General features: G+C 37.3%; 1 protein-coding gene across 1 annotated transcript in view; it reads right to left on the bottom strand.

Moving 5' to 3' along the window:
• Hmgs (hydroxymethylglutaryl-CoA synthase) overlaps positions 1–16,482 on the bottom strand; it is a 74,914-nt gene extending 58,432 nt beyond the window's left edge. The window contains exon 1 of the mRNA XM_090389195.1: positions 16,391–16,482. The gene's annotated coding sequence lies outside the window, so the exon portion shown is untranslated. The remainder of the gene's footprint in view (positions 1–16,390) is intronic.
• Positions 16,483–16,738: the final 256 nt, after the last annotated feature.

Here is a 16,738-nt window from a genome sequence, read left to right on the forward strand (position 1 = left end):
AATAAAAAAAAGTTGGATGTATCAGAATATATTAGGCATACATATATTTTATGAATTTAAGAAAGTAAATAATGCAACTCCAGCCCCACCAAAAAACCTTGAGTTTTGGAGGAGCTGAAGACAAATCATTATCATCAATCTAAATTCTCATCACTCAGTTTACCAACAGTGCAGCCATCATGACTCTGACCAATGCACCCACTAGTCCACTGAAGTCAAACAAATTCTCTTACATCCAGTTACTACTGACAACGATTTTGCTCTGCTCAGACATTTAAATGAACCAGTATCATAAAATTAATTCACAACCAAAATTCAGCCAAATAATTACAACCAGACGATGAAAACTCAAACTAAATCTAACATACAGAATGGTAAGACAGTACTAATTAGAATCTCTTATAAAGCTTCCTTGAGGGCATTCTAGAAGTAGTAGTAGTGGCATGTGATGCAAGAAAGCAAATGTATGAGCTTATGCAGCATCAGCCAAAAAAAAAAAAAAAAAAAAAAAAATCACACCATTCCCTCCAAATGCCTGTCCAGTTCCTCCTTAAATTTATTCAACCTATCAACTTCCACAACGACAGATGGAAGTTTGTTCCAGCAATTAACCACCCGCTGGCTAAAGGCAAATTTCATCACATCTATTCTACATCAGTCTTTTCTTAATTTGAATTTATGCCCCCTTAGGTTCGTAATCTGAACAAGTGGAAGGATCCCATCAGAATTCAGCGTGCTCAACCCATTCAAGGCCTTATATACCTCAATCAGATCACCGCGCAGGTGCCTAGTCTCCAGCCACTGCAATTTGCAGAACTTAAGCCTCTCTTGGCAAGAGGATCCCTTCATTCCCCTCACCAATCTTGTTGCCCTTCTCTGTACACGCTCAAGTAAATCTACATCCTTCCTAAAATGAGGCCTCCAGACCTGTACACAGTACTCAAGGCGTGGTGGCCTGACCATTGCCTTATACAGAGGGATAATCACCTCCTTTTCCCTGCTAGCAAAGTGAGGTGCTAAGTTTCAATGCCAAGTTTCACCTCTTCCATGTGGCCTTCAGTAGTTCCCCATTCTATAAAGCTTTGATTATTATAGTGAAATACAACACACACTAACAGAAATCAGAATAATCTAGATTCCAGTAGCACTGGATGTCCTGACAAGCGTCAATGTTGAATAACAAAGAGGTTGCACATCTTTGCTGTACACCTAACTTGCAGGGATTTCAACAAATCATTAAATCTGGGGATGAGTTAATTTGTAATGGTCGTTAACAAATTTTCTCCCAATCCATCTAAAAGTCATCAATGAGTCACAACCAGAGAATCACTGGTTTAAACTTTATCCTCAGCTTCAATGAATGAATAATCGATTCCGTGTGAGAGAGAACATAATTTACTTCTAATCATGAAGTAATTGTAGCCATATTTCAGTTACTCTCAGTAAATATTAATGTCCTAGTACTATGGAGCACATGGTTGCAGTTTCCCTTACTTTCCTCAATCCCACTGAATGTTTTCAAGCAGCACCAACCATACCTAAGCACCAAACCATACCTAAACATTGGAGTGAATGGATGGGTGAAATGGTTTTTTTGCTGATGCTGCATAAGCTTGCTTTCTTGCATCATATGCCTCAACTAATGCTTATGTCCTAAAGAACTGCAATCTACTCTTAGCAACTCTTAGAAATTGTACTTATCCATCACAAGATGGATAAGTACAATCACTTTGTATGCACCTGCAAAAGCAGTTTGTATTTGCCCAAGAACTGAAGTATAGTGAACACTGAACTTCTCAAATTACTTCAAAATCAAGTAAAACCTCCACAGCCAATGACAAAAAAAAAAAAAAAAAAAAAAAAAAAACTTAGGTACCATCCAATTCTCTCATACAAGAGCTATCTTGATTTCACATAAAGTGGTAGCAATTAAAAAATTCATTGATGCAACCATTACCAGAGAAAAATTACCTCCTTGAATTGATTATTCTGGCTTTCCTTCACATCTGGAACCAACATTGTAAGATTCCAGTTCAGTTCTTTTTCTCAATAATTTACTAAATCTACTGAGAGAGCATGGCCCAGCCCTGGATCTCTCATTAATTTGATTAACAGAAATAAATTAACAGAGGTCATAAATTCACTGTGGTCAATTTATACTGCAGGAGACAACATGGCACGTCATTTTATTATTAAATTTCGCAGTCCCTGCATATTAAATCCCTGACAGAATACATATAATGCAATTCTACCAGAATTTTCCCCAAAAAATGGATAGATATCTAGTAAGGCCACTACCAAAAAAAAAAAGGCACTTTCCACATGTAATAAAAAAATCTTCTCGGGCCAAATTCCACCAAGTCTACACTCCTTAAGATCTTCGAAAAGATGCTCTTTCCGGTCTCATTCAAACAACTTTTCCTCTACAATTCTGAATGAGCTGCACTTTGCGTTGGGTCAACTATACCCAACCTTCTTGCTACTGAAACAACCATACTTGATGCTTTTGAGAACAAATCATCTATGCCAGTGGTGTCTAACCTACGGCCTGCGGGCCAGATCCGACACGCAAATAATTTTTATAAGGCCCGTGTGGAAAGTGAACTAAAACAGCATCAATCTCCACTGCGTGCGTCCAGCTCGACTGTATCAAGCATGTACATGTGGTTCAGTGCAGTCATACGTATGCTAAATACAGTTATGTATTTTGATATAGTTTGTTCGTTGCATTGAATTAAAAATCATTCTTAAAAACGTTACAAAAGGAGAAAATAGATTTGGAATGTCGTGTTTTTGATCCAAGGTGGACTGAAGACTACTTCTTCATTGATTACCATGAAAAAGCAGTGTGTTTGGTGTGTCAGGAGACTGTGTGAGTTTTTAAAGAATATAATTTAAAACAACACTGATTCCAATCATAAATCTTATGATCAACATAAAGGAGTGCAACGAAAAGAAAAGTGTTCAAAGTTACAAAACGAATTAAGAAAACAACAAAACATACTGAAAATGTATCGGTCAAAAAATTTATCTGCTATACATGCCAGTTATCAAGTTGCACATTTGATCGCTTTTGAAAGTAAACCGTTCAATGATAGTGAATTTGTTAAGCGTTGTTTGTTAAAAGTTGTGGAAGAAATTTGTTCAAACAACTTTTGGAAAACATAAAACAAATGAAATATTTTAGTGTGGCACTGGATAACAATACTGATGTAAATGACACAGCCCAACTCCTCATCTTCATACGTGGAATTAATCATAATTTTGTACCAGTTGAAGATTTAGCTGATCTACAGAGTATGCACAGAACAACTACAGATGAAAATCTCTGCCAATCTATTGAAAAATTAGGATTAAATATTAAAAACCTGGTAGGAGTCACAACTGGCAGTGCATAAAATATGATTGGTAAAAACATTGGGCTTATGGGTAGAATAACCAAGAAAATGATAGATATGGGAGCTGAAACTCCAATTGGAATTCACTGCATTGTGCATCAAGAAGCTCTTTATGGGAACGTTCATAACATATTGGATCTCCAACACATTATGAATGTGGTTATTTCAACTGTAAATTTTACAAGATCACATGGCTTTAATGTGGCTGTTGAAACATCACCGAATGTTTCAAGTGTTCAAAGTTACAAAACGAATTAAGAAAATAACAAAACATACTGAAAACGTATCAGTCAAGAAATTTATCTGCTGTACATGCCAGTTATCAAGTTGCACATTTGATCGCTTTTGAAAGTAAACCGTTCAATGATGGTGAATTCAGGGGAGGTACCCATGGACTGGAGATGTGCAAATGTCACCCCAATTCACAAAGGAGGATCAAAGGCTGACACAAGTAATTACAGACCTGTTAGTTTAACTTCGGTTCCAGGAAAATTAATGGAGGCACTGGTTAAAGAAGCACTGCAGGATCATCTGGACAAGAATTCAGTTATAGCTCAGACACAGCATGGTTTTGTTAAGGGCAGGTCTTGTCTGACCAATTTGATTGGATACTATGATGTAGTCACAAAAGAACTGGATGCAGGGAATAACTTTGATATTATATATTTGGATCTTAGAAAGGCTTTTGATACTGTTGCGCATGGAAGACTGCTGCACAAATTGGAGAAGTGTGGCATTGGAGGCAAATTGCTGCTATGGATAAAGGGATGGTTGAGTGGCAGAAGACAGAGAGTGGTAATCAATGGACACTGCTCAACGTGGACTAATGTTATTAGTGGAGTTCCTCAGGGTTCAGTGTTGGGTCCATTGTTGTTTTCTGTATTTATAAATGATATTGATGATGGTGTATCAGGCTTAATGTCCAAGTTTGCAGACGATACCAAGGTTGGCAGGGTTGTTAAGGACACTACTGATACTATGCTGCTGCAACAGGATCTGGAAAGGTTGAGCAGATGGGCTGAGAGGTGGCAAATGAAGTTTAACATTGACAAATGTAAAGTACTACATATGGGAAACAGTAACCCCAGATCAACGTATCAACTCTGTGGCACTACGCTGACAGTGGTAGAAAATGAAAAGGACCTGGGGGTAATTGTGCAGGCAGATATGAAGTTCTCTGAGCAGTGCAGACGAGCTGCAAGAGTAGCTCATGGTGTCTTGTCAATGATATACAGGAATTTTTCTAGCAGGGATAAGGATGTGATTATTCCCTTGTATAAGGCATTGGTCAGGCCACACCTTGAGTACTGTATACAGGTCTGGAGGCCTCATTTCAAGAAGGATGTAGAGCTGCTCGAACGAGTACAGAGAAGGGCAACAAGATTAGTGAATGGAACAAAGGGTTGCTCTTACGAAGATAGGCTTAAGTTTTGCAAATTACAGAGCCTGGAGACTAGGCATCGGCGAGGTGATCTGATAGAGGTGTATAAGGCTTTGAATGGCTTGAGCATGCTCAATGCCGATGGGATTCTTCCTCTTGCTCAGAATAATCACCTGAGAGGGCATAAATTCAAATTGAGGAAGGACGGATGTCGGATAGATGTGCGGAAATTTGCTTTTAGCCAGCGGGCAGTTGGTTTGTGGAATAGACTCCCATCGCTTGTTGTTGAAGTCGATAGCCTAAATAAATTTAAGGCTCAGTTGGACAGGTATTTCGAACGAACGGAGGGGTGAAATGGGAGTAGTGGTTTTTTTTTTTTTTTTTTTGGCTGATGCTGAATAAGCTTGCTTTCTTGCATCATATGCCTCTACTAATGCTAATGCTAATGCTAATTTGTTAAGCGTTGTTTGTTAAAAGTTTGTGCCACAAGAGGAAAAGAACTGAACCTTGGGGGATACCAGCATTAGTAGTGAAGTTAGAAGACAGAGAGCCATCTACCATCACCCTCTGTGAGCGGTCAGAGAGAAAACTGGATAACTAATTACAAAGAACGGTTGGCAAACCATAAGATGGAAGCATGTTTAGAAGATCTTTATGCCAAACATGATCAAAAGCCTTTGAGATGTCAAGAACAACTGCTTGTGTTTCACTGAACTTTCCCATTGAATTTGTCCATAAATTGTTAACATAGGCCAGAATATCAACTGTGGATCGACACTGATGGAATCCATACTGACGATCGCTGATCAGGAGGAAGGTTTCTAGATAGTTTAAGAGTTGACGATTAAGTGATTTCTCTATTACCTTAAAAAGAGTAGAAGTAATTGGATGGAGGGATTTGTCACACTTTTTAGGAACTGGCTGGATATGAGCAAATTTCCAAGCAGAAGGAAAAACACCTTTGGAATAAGAAAGTGAATAAAGGTGGTATAGAACAGGAGTAAGTTCCAGAGCACAGGTTTTGAGAACAAGTGGAGAAATACCATCAGGACTGAAGCTCCATCAAGAAATACCATCAGGATATAATCTTCAATATCATCATCAATATTATAAATAATATTGATGATGGTATACCAAGCTTAATATCCAAGTTTGCAGACGATACAAAGGTTGTTAAGGACACTACTGACGCTATGCTGCTGCAACAGGATCTGGAAAGATTGAGCAGATGGGCTGAGAGGTGGCAAATGAAGTTTAACATTGACAAATGTAAAGTACTACATATGGGAAACAGCAACCCCAGAGCAACGTATCAACGCTGTGGTACTACACTGACAGTGGTAGAGAATGAAAAGGACCTGGGAGTAATTGTGCAGGCAGATATGAAGTTCTCTGAGCAGTGCAGACGGGCTGCAAGAGTAGCTCATGGTGTCTTGTCAATGATATACAGGAATTTTTCTAGCAGGGATAAGGAGGTGATTATTCCCTTGTATAAGGCAATGGTCAGGCCACACCTTGAGTACTGTATACAGGTCTGGAGGCCTCATTTCAAGAAGGATGTAGAGCTGCTGGAACGAGTACAGAGAAGGGCAACAAGATTAGTGAATGGAACAAAGGGTTGCTCTTACGAAGAAAGGCTTAAGTTTTGCAAATTACAGTGTCTGGAGACTAGGCACCGGCGAGGTGATCTGATAGAGGTGTATAAAGCCTTGAATGGTTTGAGCATGCTCAATGCTGATGGGATTCTTCCTCTTGCTCAGAATAATCACCTGAGAGGGCATAAATTCAAATTGAGGAAAGACAGATGTAGGATAGATGTGCAGAAATTTGCCTTTAGCCAGCAGGTAGTTGGTTGGTGGAACAGACTTCCATCCCTTGTTGTGGAGGTTGATAGTCTAAATAAATTTAAGGCTCAGCTGGACAGGTATTTTGGAGGAGTGAAGTGGAAGTTTTTTTTTTTTTTTTTTTTGGCTGATGCTGCATAAGCTTGCTTTCTTGCATCATATGCCTCTATTAATGCTAATGCTAATTATGTATTGAGATTGGCATCACAAATCTTGAACAATTATTTAAAAATATCCAGCCTCAATCATCTCATTAAATGTTAAGTTTTGTCCAGTAAATGTTATTTGGTAGTATTGAACTTAATAAAATTTTCGAATATTTCAATTTTAGGTTTATCATTATATTTATTCACCTTAATATTGAAAAGGAGTGATCCTTTTCAGGTTGTAAATTTTCTAAAATGAGCATTTAAAAGCAAAAGTAAAGTATTTCAAACAGAAACAAAAGTAAAGTATTTAAAAAAAACAAAACAAATAAAAGTAAGTCATATTTTTATAATTTTAATAAAATCTAAAAAATAAAATAAATAAATAAATAAAATTGACATAGATTTGTTGCACATAAAAGTGCTGGGAATTTGCATTTTTTATATAGAGCTTGAAAAGAAAACACGGTAACATGAAAATAGAAACTTCCTTTTACTAGTAACAAGACATAGAAAATGAGACAATTTTTTTTCGAATCACTCTGTGCAGCCCGCGAAACAAATCTAACTTTGAATAAGGCCCCCATATGGGAAAAGATCGGACACCACTGATCTACGATATATCTTCTACAATCTTTCTATAGGAAAAGGGAAGATATATCAGTGTTCCTTACTGCATTGCTACTAAACAGGAGTATCAGTCTTATTATTTAATAACAGGCCCTTCACCCATAGATATCTAACTGGTGTCGCACAGGGCGGTGTTCTGTCTGGTCTCTGTTATTGCAATTTTGAGTCCCTTTTTATCACCCACAATGATTATACTTGTTTTATATAATTTGTTTATGCAAATGATATAGTATAACTTCCACCATTAACTTTCCTCATACAGTAGGTATAAATTTAATGTAAATTGAGGAAGGATAATTGCACAATATATGTGCACAAATTTGATTTCAAGCCAGAAAGTAATGCATTGCTGGAACAAACTTCCATCAAGTGCTGTAGAAATGGGAGGTTGAATAAATTTAAGGAGAAACTAGACAAATTATTAGATGGGTTGGACAGGTGAGGTGGTAAGCTTTTTTTTTTTGTATACTTTTAAGCTTGCTTTCTTGCATCATTTACCAGTACTAGCACTAACAACCTCCAGGCTCTTGCTACCTTCTTGTACAAATTCGGGATTCACCTCAATGCCAACAAATCAATTGTCACAGTATTCTCACTAAAGAAAGTCATCTGTGATACAGGCAGGGGGGTCCTCGTTATCTGAGGATAATTGGTTCCAGAAAATTACACTTAAAACGGGGACCAAATTTTCATAATGTGTATTATTATGTATTTGAGAGACAGTAAAAAATAGATTGTAGGAATTGAAAAATTAGACAATTATTTTATTAGAAATTTTTTATTATAATACGTTGCACAATGTAAGGTTAAGTAAAGTTTATTGAAGTTATACTATTTTTCAGTTTTATGAATGAAGAATAAATCCAGAGGTTTGTTTTTTTTTTTTTTTTTTTTTTTTTTCCCTGTATTTTTTCAGAATTGTGCCGTAGCATTTAGTTATGTCTTTAACTTTGCACTTAACCTTTGCAGCACAATTATGAAGAGAGTTGTTGTTATAAAAATATTGAAGTGCTTGGTCAATTTTGTCAATCCTTTAATTTTCAAATCCTCATAACTTCGGGGACACTCTGATAATAAATACTCAGATACCAGGGATCCCCCCTGTACTACCAGCAATTTGGATGTTGGATACCTTCTGTTATTGGCCACTAAGACACCTCATACAGCCTGCTTCAATCTAAAATTTATGTTCCACGAATACATCGAATACTTCCTCAAGCGGTTCAATTGCCTATGATGGACAGTCAAGCAGCATCTGTTTTACAGTAATAAGGAAATGGAAAGCAAATACTTCCATGCATCTATATATCTTGAAATTATGTATATTGCAAAAATGTGAACCTTAGTCTACCCATCACTTCAGAGACCAATATTTGTTTCTGAATACTGGGCTTAAAATGACCCACAAGAATTGTCTCCCTCCCCATAGTAGAACCACTGATATAGCCCAACAACTAAACATAACAAAGTTGCTAATTCTTATCAGAGTGAGGCATTATGATGTCAACAATTGAATTGTTAATATATGTGATAAACTTCCAAAACATCTGAGATATCTGCAAGTGGTGCAATCCACCTCCATCTTCAAGATAAGATCAATTCCCACAATGATATTGGAGCAGAATCATCTTGACTTTAACAATCGTTTTTTAATGACTCAGGCACGGTTGATAATCTAGATAGCAGAGCACGTGGAACCAAACCTATATAATTTAGTGAAGGGCAAGAAAAACTGACAGCTACTTACAGAGTAGATCTCCCATGTAATTATTAAATAGAATGCTCCAATAAATTAATCGGGAAGAATAGGTCCACAAAAATTTCAGATATCATGATAAGATGTACCACAAAACTTATGTGAAAAACAGAAAATACGGCATTGATAATGAATAAAGAAACATTGTTCAATTAATTCTTTTCATAAATTTAACACTCCTAGTCTGTTACCATGACAAGAAAAAAGTAGTCATATACACTTATACAGCACACAGAAATTAGTAGTGAATGTAATGTAAAGCATCATGTATACTAATAAAAATTATTTATTTTATTTGAACCTAATTAAGATTAGCTCAGCAGAAAGCTTGAAAACTGTTAAGCTAGCCAGAGCCACCACCATATGGAGACCCTGGCAGTATGGTAGGTTTTCCACTTTAATAATAAATCCAAAACCTCAATTGATTCATTTGACTGTTCTCCAGTCTGAGGGGCAGAGACTACAATACAGAATTAATGGAATGCTGCATCAGCAAGATCCCACACTGGACAGCCCATGGAGTTTTGTCAATAATACACAGGAATTTTGCCAGCAGAGATAAGGAGAAGATTATCCTGTTGTATAAGGTAATGGTTAGGTCACATCTTGAGTACTGCCCACAGGTCGAGATTCATTTATAAATCTGAAACTGTTGGAGTATGCACAAAGAAGAGCAAAAAAGTTAGTGAGGGGAACAAATGAGTGCTCTTATCAGGAAATCTTTAGTTCTGCAAATTGAAACATCTGGAGAATGGACACCTGTGAGGAGATCTGAATGAGGTATTTAAGGCTATCTGAACAGATAGAGCTTACGCAATGCTAATGGAATCCTTCCTCTTGTTCAGATATTTCAGAGACTGCTGGTAGTCATTGCGGTACAAGTAAACACATGGGTTGTGTTAGGGTAGCTAAGAATAGAAACAGGTGCATGTATACCTGTGTGTACACCAATGCTAGGAGTTTGGTAAATAAATTTGATGAATTTGAGGTATTGCTCAAAACATCAAAGGCAGATATTGTTGGGATATCAGAGACGTGGTGTCACACAGATATAAGTAATGCGGAACTGGAATTTGGGGAATACAATGTGTATAGAAAAGATAGACAGGACAGGAGGGGAGGAGGGGTTATGCTATTAATTAAGAAACACATAAAGTCCAAGGAAGTGAAGCCAGTCGACATCGATGGACAGGGCAGTGTCGAGTCAGTTTGGTGTGACATAAGCATAGGGAAATCAAAATTGAGAGTAGGAGTGTGCTATAGGCCTAATGATTCTGATGAGTATAATAAGATATTGTACAGGGAAATAGAGTGGGCCAGTAAATCAGAGAGTCTTATAATGGGGGATTTTAATTTCCCAGATATTGACTGGAATTTGTGGGTTGGTCACTCGCACACTAGCAAGGCTTTTGTGGATTTATTGGATGATTGTTTTCTACATCAGCATGTTCGTGAGGCAACAAGAGGGAGCAATACTCTTGATCTGATTATCAGTAGTGATTCTTCATGCATTAAGAATCTGCAGATAAATGAACCACTAGGTGGCAGTGATCACAGTGTGTTGAAGTGGGATTTACTCAAGGAGGTAACTACCATCAGAGGTAAAGGGAAGGGTTTTTGTTTTCGTAAAGGCGATTATGATGGTCTGAGACAGTATTTAAATTCTATACAGTGGGACCAACTGATGATGTTACCAACAGCAAACTCAAAATGGGAAGCATTCAAGGAACTAATCTTGGAGGCTACCAGGCTTTACATACCAACTAAGAAATATTGTTCAAGGTTTAGGCCTAAATGGTTGTCAGATGAACTAATGAGACATGTGGCAGAGAAGAAAAATGCATGGGATACATACAAATTAATGGGTGACATGGAAGCCTATGATAGATATAAGTTGGTCTGTAACCAAGTCACAAAGGAGATTAGGCAGGCAAAGGCAGACTACGAAAAATCCTTGGCAAAGGATGCAAAGAAAAACAGAAAAGAGTTCTTTACATATTTGAACTCGAGAAGGAAAGGAATGAATCAGATTGGTCCACTGGATATTGATGGTTCAACAGTTGAGGATCCTGCCCAGATGGCTAACAATCTAAACGAGTATTTTGCATCTACATTCACGCATGAGGAGTTATTCAGGAAGGAGAATGATGTAGGTAAAGTAAACATGGGCAGTGAGCTGGATGATTTTGTAATAACTGAGAGGAAAGTGGAGGAGAGATTGTTGAGGATAAACATAAAAAAGGCACCTGGGGTGGATGGGATCTATCCAGTTATATTAAAGGAGGCAGCAAAGGAAGTATGCAAACCCCTAGCCATAATTATGAGAGCTTCTTTGGACTCAGGGGAGGTACCCATAGACTGGAGATGTGCAAATGTAACCCCAATTCACAAAGGAGGATCAAAGGCTGACACAAGTAATTATAGACCTGTTAGTTTAACTTCTGTTCCAGGTAAATTAATGGAGGGACTGGTTAAAGAAGCACTGCAGGATCATCTAGACAAGAATTCAGTTATAGCTCAGACGCAGCATGGTTTTGTTAAGGGCAGGTCTTGCCTGACCAATTTGATTGGATACTATGATGTAGTCACAAAAGAACTGGATGCAAGGAATAACTTTGATATTATATATTTGGATCTTAGAAAGGCTTTTGATACTGTTGCACATGGAAGACTGCTGCACAAATTGGAGCAGAGTGGTATTGGAGGCAAATTGCTGCTATGGATAAGGGGATGGTTGAGTGGCAGAAGACAGAGAGTGGTAATCAATGGACACTGCTCAACGTGGACTAATGTTATTAGTGGAGTTCCTCAAGGTTCAGTGTTGGGTCCGTTGTTGTTTTCGGTGTTTATGAATGATATTGATGATGGTATATCAAGTTTAATGTCCAAGTTTGCAGATGATACAAAGGTTGGCAGGGTCGTTAAGGACACTACTGATGCTATGCTGCTGCAACAGGATCTGGAAAGGTTGAGCAGATGGGCTGAGAGGTGGCAAATGAAGTTTAACATTGACAAATGTAAAGTACTACATATGGGAAACAGTAACCCCCGAGCAACGTATCAACTCTGTGGTACTACACTGACAGTGGTGGAGAATGAAAAGGACCTGGGGGTAATTGTGCAGGCAGATATGAAGTTCTCTGAGCAGTGCAGACGGGCTGCAAGAGTAGCTCATGGTGTCTTGTCAATGATATACAGGAATTTTTCTAGCAGGGATAAGGATGTGATTATTCCCTTGTATAAGGCAATGGTCAGGCCACACCTTGAGTACTGTATACAGGTCTGGAGGCCTCATTTCAGGAAGGATGTAGAGCTGCTGGAACGGGTACAGAGAAGGGCAACAAGATTAGTGAATGGAACAAAGGGTTGCTCTTACGAAGAAAGGCTTAAGTTTTGCAAATTACAGAGTCTGGAGACTAGGCACCGGCGAGGTGATCTGATAGAGGTGTATAAGGCTTTGAATGGTTTGAGCATGCTCAATGCCAATGGGATTCTTCATCTTGCTCAGAATAATCACCTCAGAGGGCATAAATTCAAATTGCGGAAGGACGGATGTCGGATAGATGTGCGGAAATTTGCCTTTGGCCAGCGGGTGGTTGGTTGGTGGAACCGACTTCCATCACTTGTTGTTGAAGTTGATAGCCTAAACAAATTTAAAGCTCAACTGGACAGGTATTTCGAACGAACGGAGGGGTGAAATGGGAGTGGGTTTTTTTTTTTTTTTTTTTTTTTGCCGATGCTGAATAAGCTTGCTTTCTTGCATCATATGCCTCTACTAATGCTAATGCTAATGCTACACACGTGAGGAGCAGAAATTCAAATTGAGGAAGACTGGTTGGAGGACAGATGTGCAGAAATTTGTTTTCAGCCAGTGGGCAGTTGATTGTTAGAACAAACTTCAATCTGATTGCAAGACAGATGTACTTCCAAATGGTGTTGTGAAAGTGGGTAGTCCAAATAAATTTCATGAAGAATTAAACAAACAGCTGGCAGGTGTTTGTTTATTTATTTTTATTTTATTTTTTTGCTGAAACTGTAAGCTTGCTTCCATGCATAATATGCAAGTAATACTAAATTCAAGGAAGAACTAGCAAGCTGTTAGAGGGATGGACAGGTGATATGGGAAGTGTGTGTGTTTTTTTGTTTTTTTTTGCTGATGCTGTATAAGATTGCTTTCTTGTATCATTTGCCACTAATAATCCTAATACAAATTACTGTGCTGACATTTTGGGAACATTTAGTATATAGATATAGTTAGGCTGCATCTTGAGTACTGCATATAAGTCTGGAAGCTTTATTTTAGGAAAGATGGGGATCTGTTGTAACAGGTACAGAGAAGAACAACAAGATTAGTCAGAGCACAAAAAGGTACTCTTACAAAAAAAAGACTTCAGTTCTGCAAATTGCAGCATCTAAAAACTATGCATCTGAGAGATATGACTAAAGTGTTTGTGGTTTGAAATGAATAAAATAATTTATTGACAAAATGAGAATGGATGGTTGCAAGACAGATGTGCTTCCATCTGGTGTTGTGAAAGTGGGTAGTCTGAATAAATTTCAGGAAGGATTAAACAAACAGCTAGCAAGTTTTTATTTTTAATTTTTTTTTTTTTTTGCTGATACTGTATAAGCTTGCTTCCATGCATAATATGCAAGTAATACAAAATCTGACAGTGAAGCAGGTAACAGGAATTTCCTTTGTTACAAAAGATTTTCCTGTTCAATACTTTTTGAACATAGTACAAGGATTTCTGTGCTCTTCTTTCCACTGCTCTGCTGTCCCTTTCACATATGAAACATGAAATTTTAGTGTAACCTGATTGCTAAATCCAATAACATTCAAAGAATTTTGAAATCTTCACAAAAGCAGCCATTTGTACAAGTCAATACTTTACATTTATTAAGAAAAAATATCAAGTTTTCATAATATCACCTTATAAATGAACCAAATTTGCAATTGGAACATAAGAATAAATGTATTCTGTTATGAAAACTAATCCTTTCAGGCTGGTTTTTGATTAATTGGAATTAATAAACAAGAAAATAATAAAAAAGTTCAAGTAAATGCAGTTTTACATGAACTGCTATGCATGAATTAAAACAACAAAAAAAGGTGCTTCCTGGTCTGGTGTCCAACATGTTGGGCCATGCATTCTCAACACTTCTGAAAAAGTGTTCTCTGTCAGCAATCAAAACAGAAAACAATTTAATTAATGCACACAGTGTTACATTTCAGGTGTGGTAATAACTCATGATTTACGCAAAAAAAAAAAAAAAAAAAAAAAGAGAGAGCAAAAAGTAACGACTTTTATGCACGAACTGAGAAAATTTTGTTTTTGCATACTGCCACATTGCCTACTCATCCCTCCAACCAGCGCATGGCAATATATGCATATGGTTAGCCTATGTAATATGTATGAAAAAGTAAATAATTGAGTGATTTATTGGTCTGAATTTAATGAAATTTAGGAAGTCCTGACAAATCGTTCTAAAAGGGAGAAATGTAAAATTTCATGGAAATCCATCCACTGGGAGTCCAGTTATTACACGAGGACGTAAAGGAATTAACAATTATCGGATTTCTACTGTTGCGATTTTAATGAAATTCGGAATGGTTCGACAAATCTTTTTAAAAGACTTAAATACAAAATAGCGGGAAAATCCGTCCACTGCGAGTCGAGTTGTTACATGCAGAAGAACGGTCAGGGGAATTCAATATGCACGTTGAATGTGCCCAAAACCAGTAATCTTGAAACTTGTAATAATAAACTGTATTGAAATTTTTGCGTACGCTATTTAAAAAAAAAAAAAAAAAAAAAGTGTTGCAACAAATCTGTACATGATGAAAAGAAATTTATATTCCTTATTTTTTTAATCGACGAAATTGGTGTATGACACACTTCCATTTATTTTCAAAGAAAAATGGCACACTTCCATTTATTTTCAAAGAAAAATGGGGGTTCTTAATTTAATTGGGCACACTCATTTTATTTACCCTGCTATTACGGAAGGGTACTCCCCCCCCCCTTACTTATGTTTACATAACACCCAAAAGGAATAAGGGGCGAGGGAGGAAGTTTGGCTAGAAATGGTTGAGAAATTCTAGCGTAAAACATCCTCCCACCTGAATGACTTTCAGCCAGATGTACGATAACAAATCGAATGTATTTTAATATTCAATTATTATTTTTAGTCACAAATTTGTGGAAGCGGTATATTTATATTTATTATTATTAGCCATATGGTGCACCAGACAAAGAAAAAAAATTTCTGAACAACCGAGCGAGAGAGAGAGAGAGAAATAAAAGGGAATCACCAAGGAAGAGAAGAATGATATCCAGCTCAGGACCCTGGGTGTGCCAAGCCCATACTCACCAGATGTGAGCCCCTGATACACGCGGAAAATTATAAAATAGCAAAATCCCGACAAAACCAATTTTTTTTTAAATTATAAAGTTTGCATATGAGCTACACTTTCATGTTCAACTGAATAATTAGTGAAATTATTATTACAGTATAACTGAATAATTAACCAAGCGCATCTGTCGTCGTGGAAGTTGATAGCTTAAATAAATTCAAGGAAGAACTGCACAAACTCTTAGAGCGAATGGATGGGAAAATGGGATTTTTTTTTTTTTTTTTGGCTGATGCTGTATAAGCTTGCTTTCTTGCATCATATGCCTCTACTAATGCAATTAATCACTGGGTATCACTCAAACCGCCGACTGGGCTAACTAGGCTAGACAGGTGGGTAAAGTGCCTGCCTGGCAACCCAAAGGTCGCGGGTTAACATCTGGTGAGTATGGGCTTGGCACACCCTGGGTCCTGAGCTGGATATCATTGTGCTTCTATTTCGTGGTGATTCCCTTCTACTACTGACACACTCTCTCAGGTAATTCAGAATTTTTTTTATTTATTTTTTTTTTTGGCTGGTGCAGCATAAGCCAGGCTTCCTTGCACCATATAGCTAATAATAATAAAATCAAACAATATCAAATCTTCATAAAGAGTTAATTATTCGCGGTTTATCAAGAAACACGTAACTGATGAGGGGACAACATCTTCTAGAAAGAAGTTTATCTCGTTGCCGATTTCTCTCATAAATCTAAAGTACACGCATTTATTTTATATTTAAAAAAAAAAACCTTGGGAGGTAGGCAATTTTTTTTATCTCTTCCACCGATTAGATTCTCGGAGCAAAGAAATATCAGATGAAAACTAGCACGAATACTTACTTTCAGATGTGAAGATAGCACCGCGTTGCTCGATTTCACGTTTCCTTTCTCGTAATTCCTCACACACAAAAATCGGAATGAAAGAAAGTACAACTATACCAAGATTTGCCTTAAAGGAAAGTTCGCATCTTAAATACTAGCAAAAGCCAGCTGACTTTCTACAAGAGCCAATGGCAGCTAGGTGCATAATTACCCAATCAAATAAATTGCAAGGAAAGAATACACAGTTTTTTTCTCTCTTTCCTCTGACCTTCAACCTGTTACATTATAATGGTCATGTGACCACTCTTAAGGAAATATATATGAATGTGGTTAAGACTGGACATCCTAAAAGTGTTCTATTATTAG

Source organism: Mastigoproctus giganteus, chromosome 14, assembly GCF_048544385.1.
Source record: "Mastigoproctus giganteus isolate SK-2022 chromosome 14, ASM4854438v1, whole genome shotgun sequence".
NCBI classification, from domain to species: domain Eukaryota; kingdom Metazoa; phylum Arthropoda; class Arachnida; order Uropygi; family Thelyphonidae; genus Mastigoproctus; species Mastigoproctus giganteus.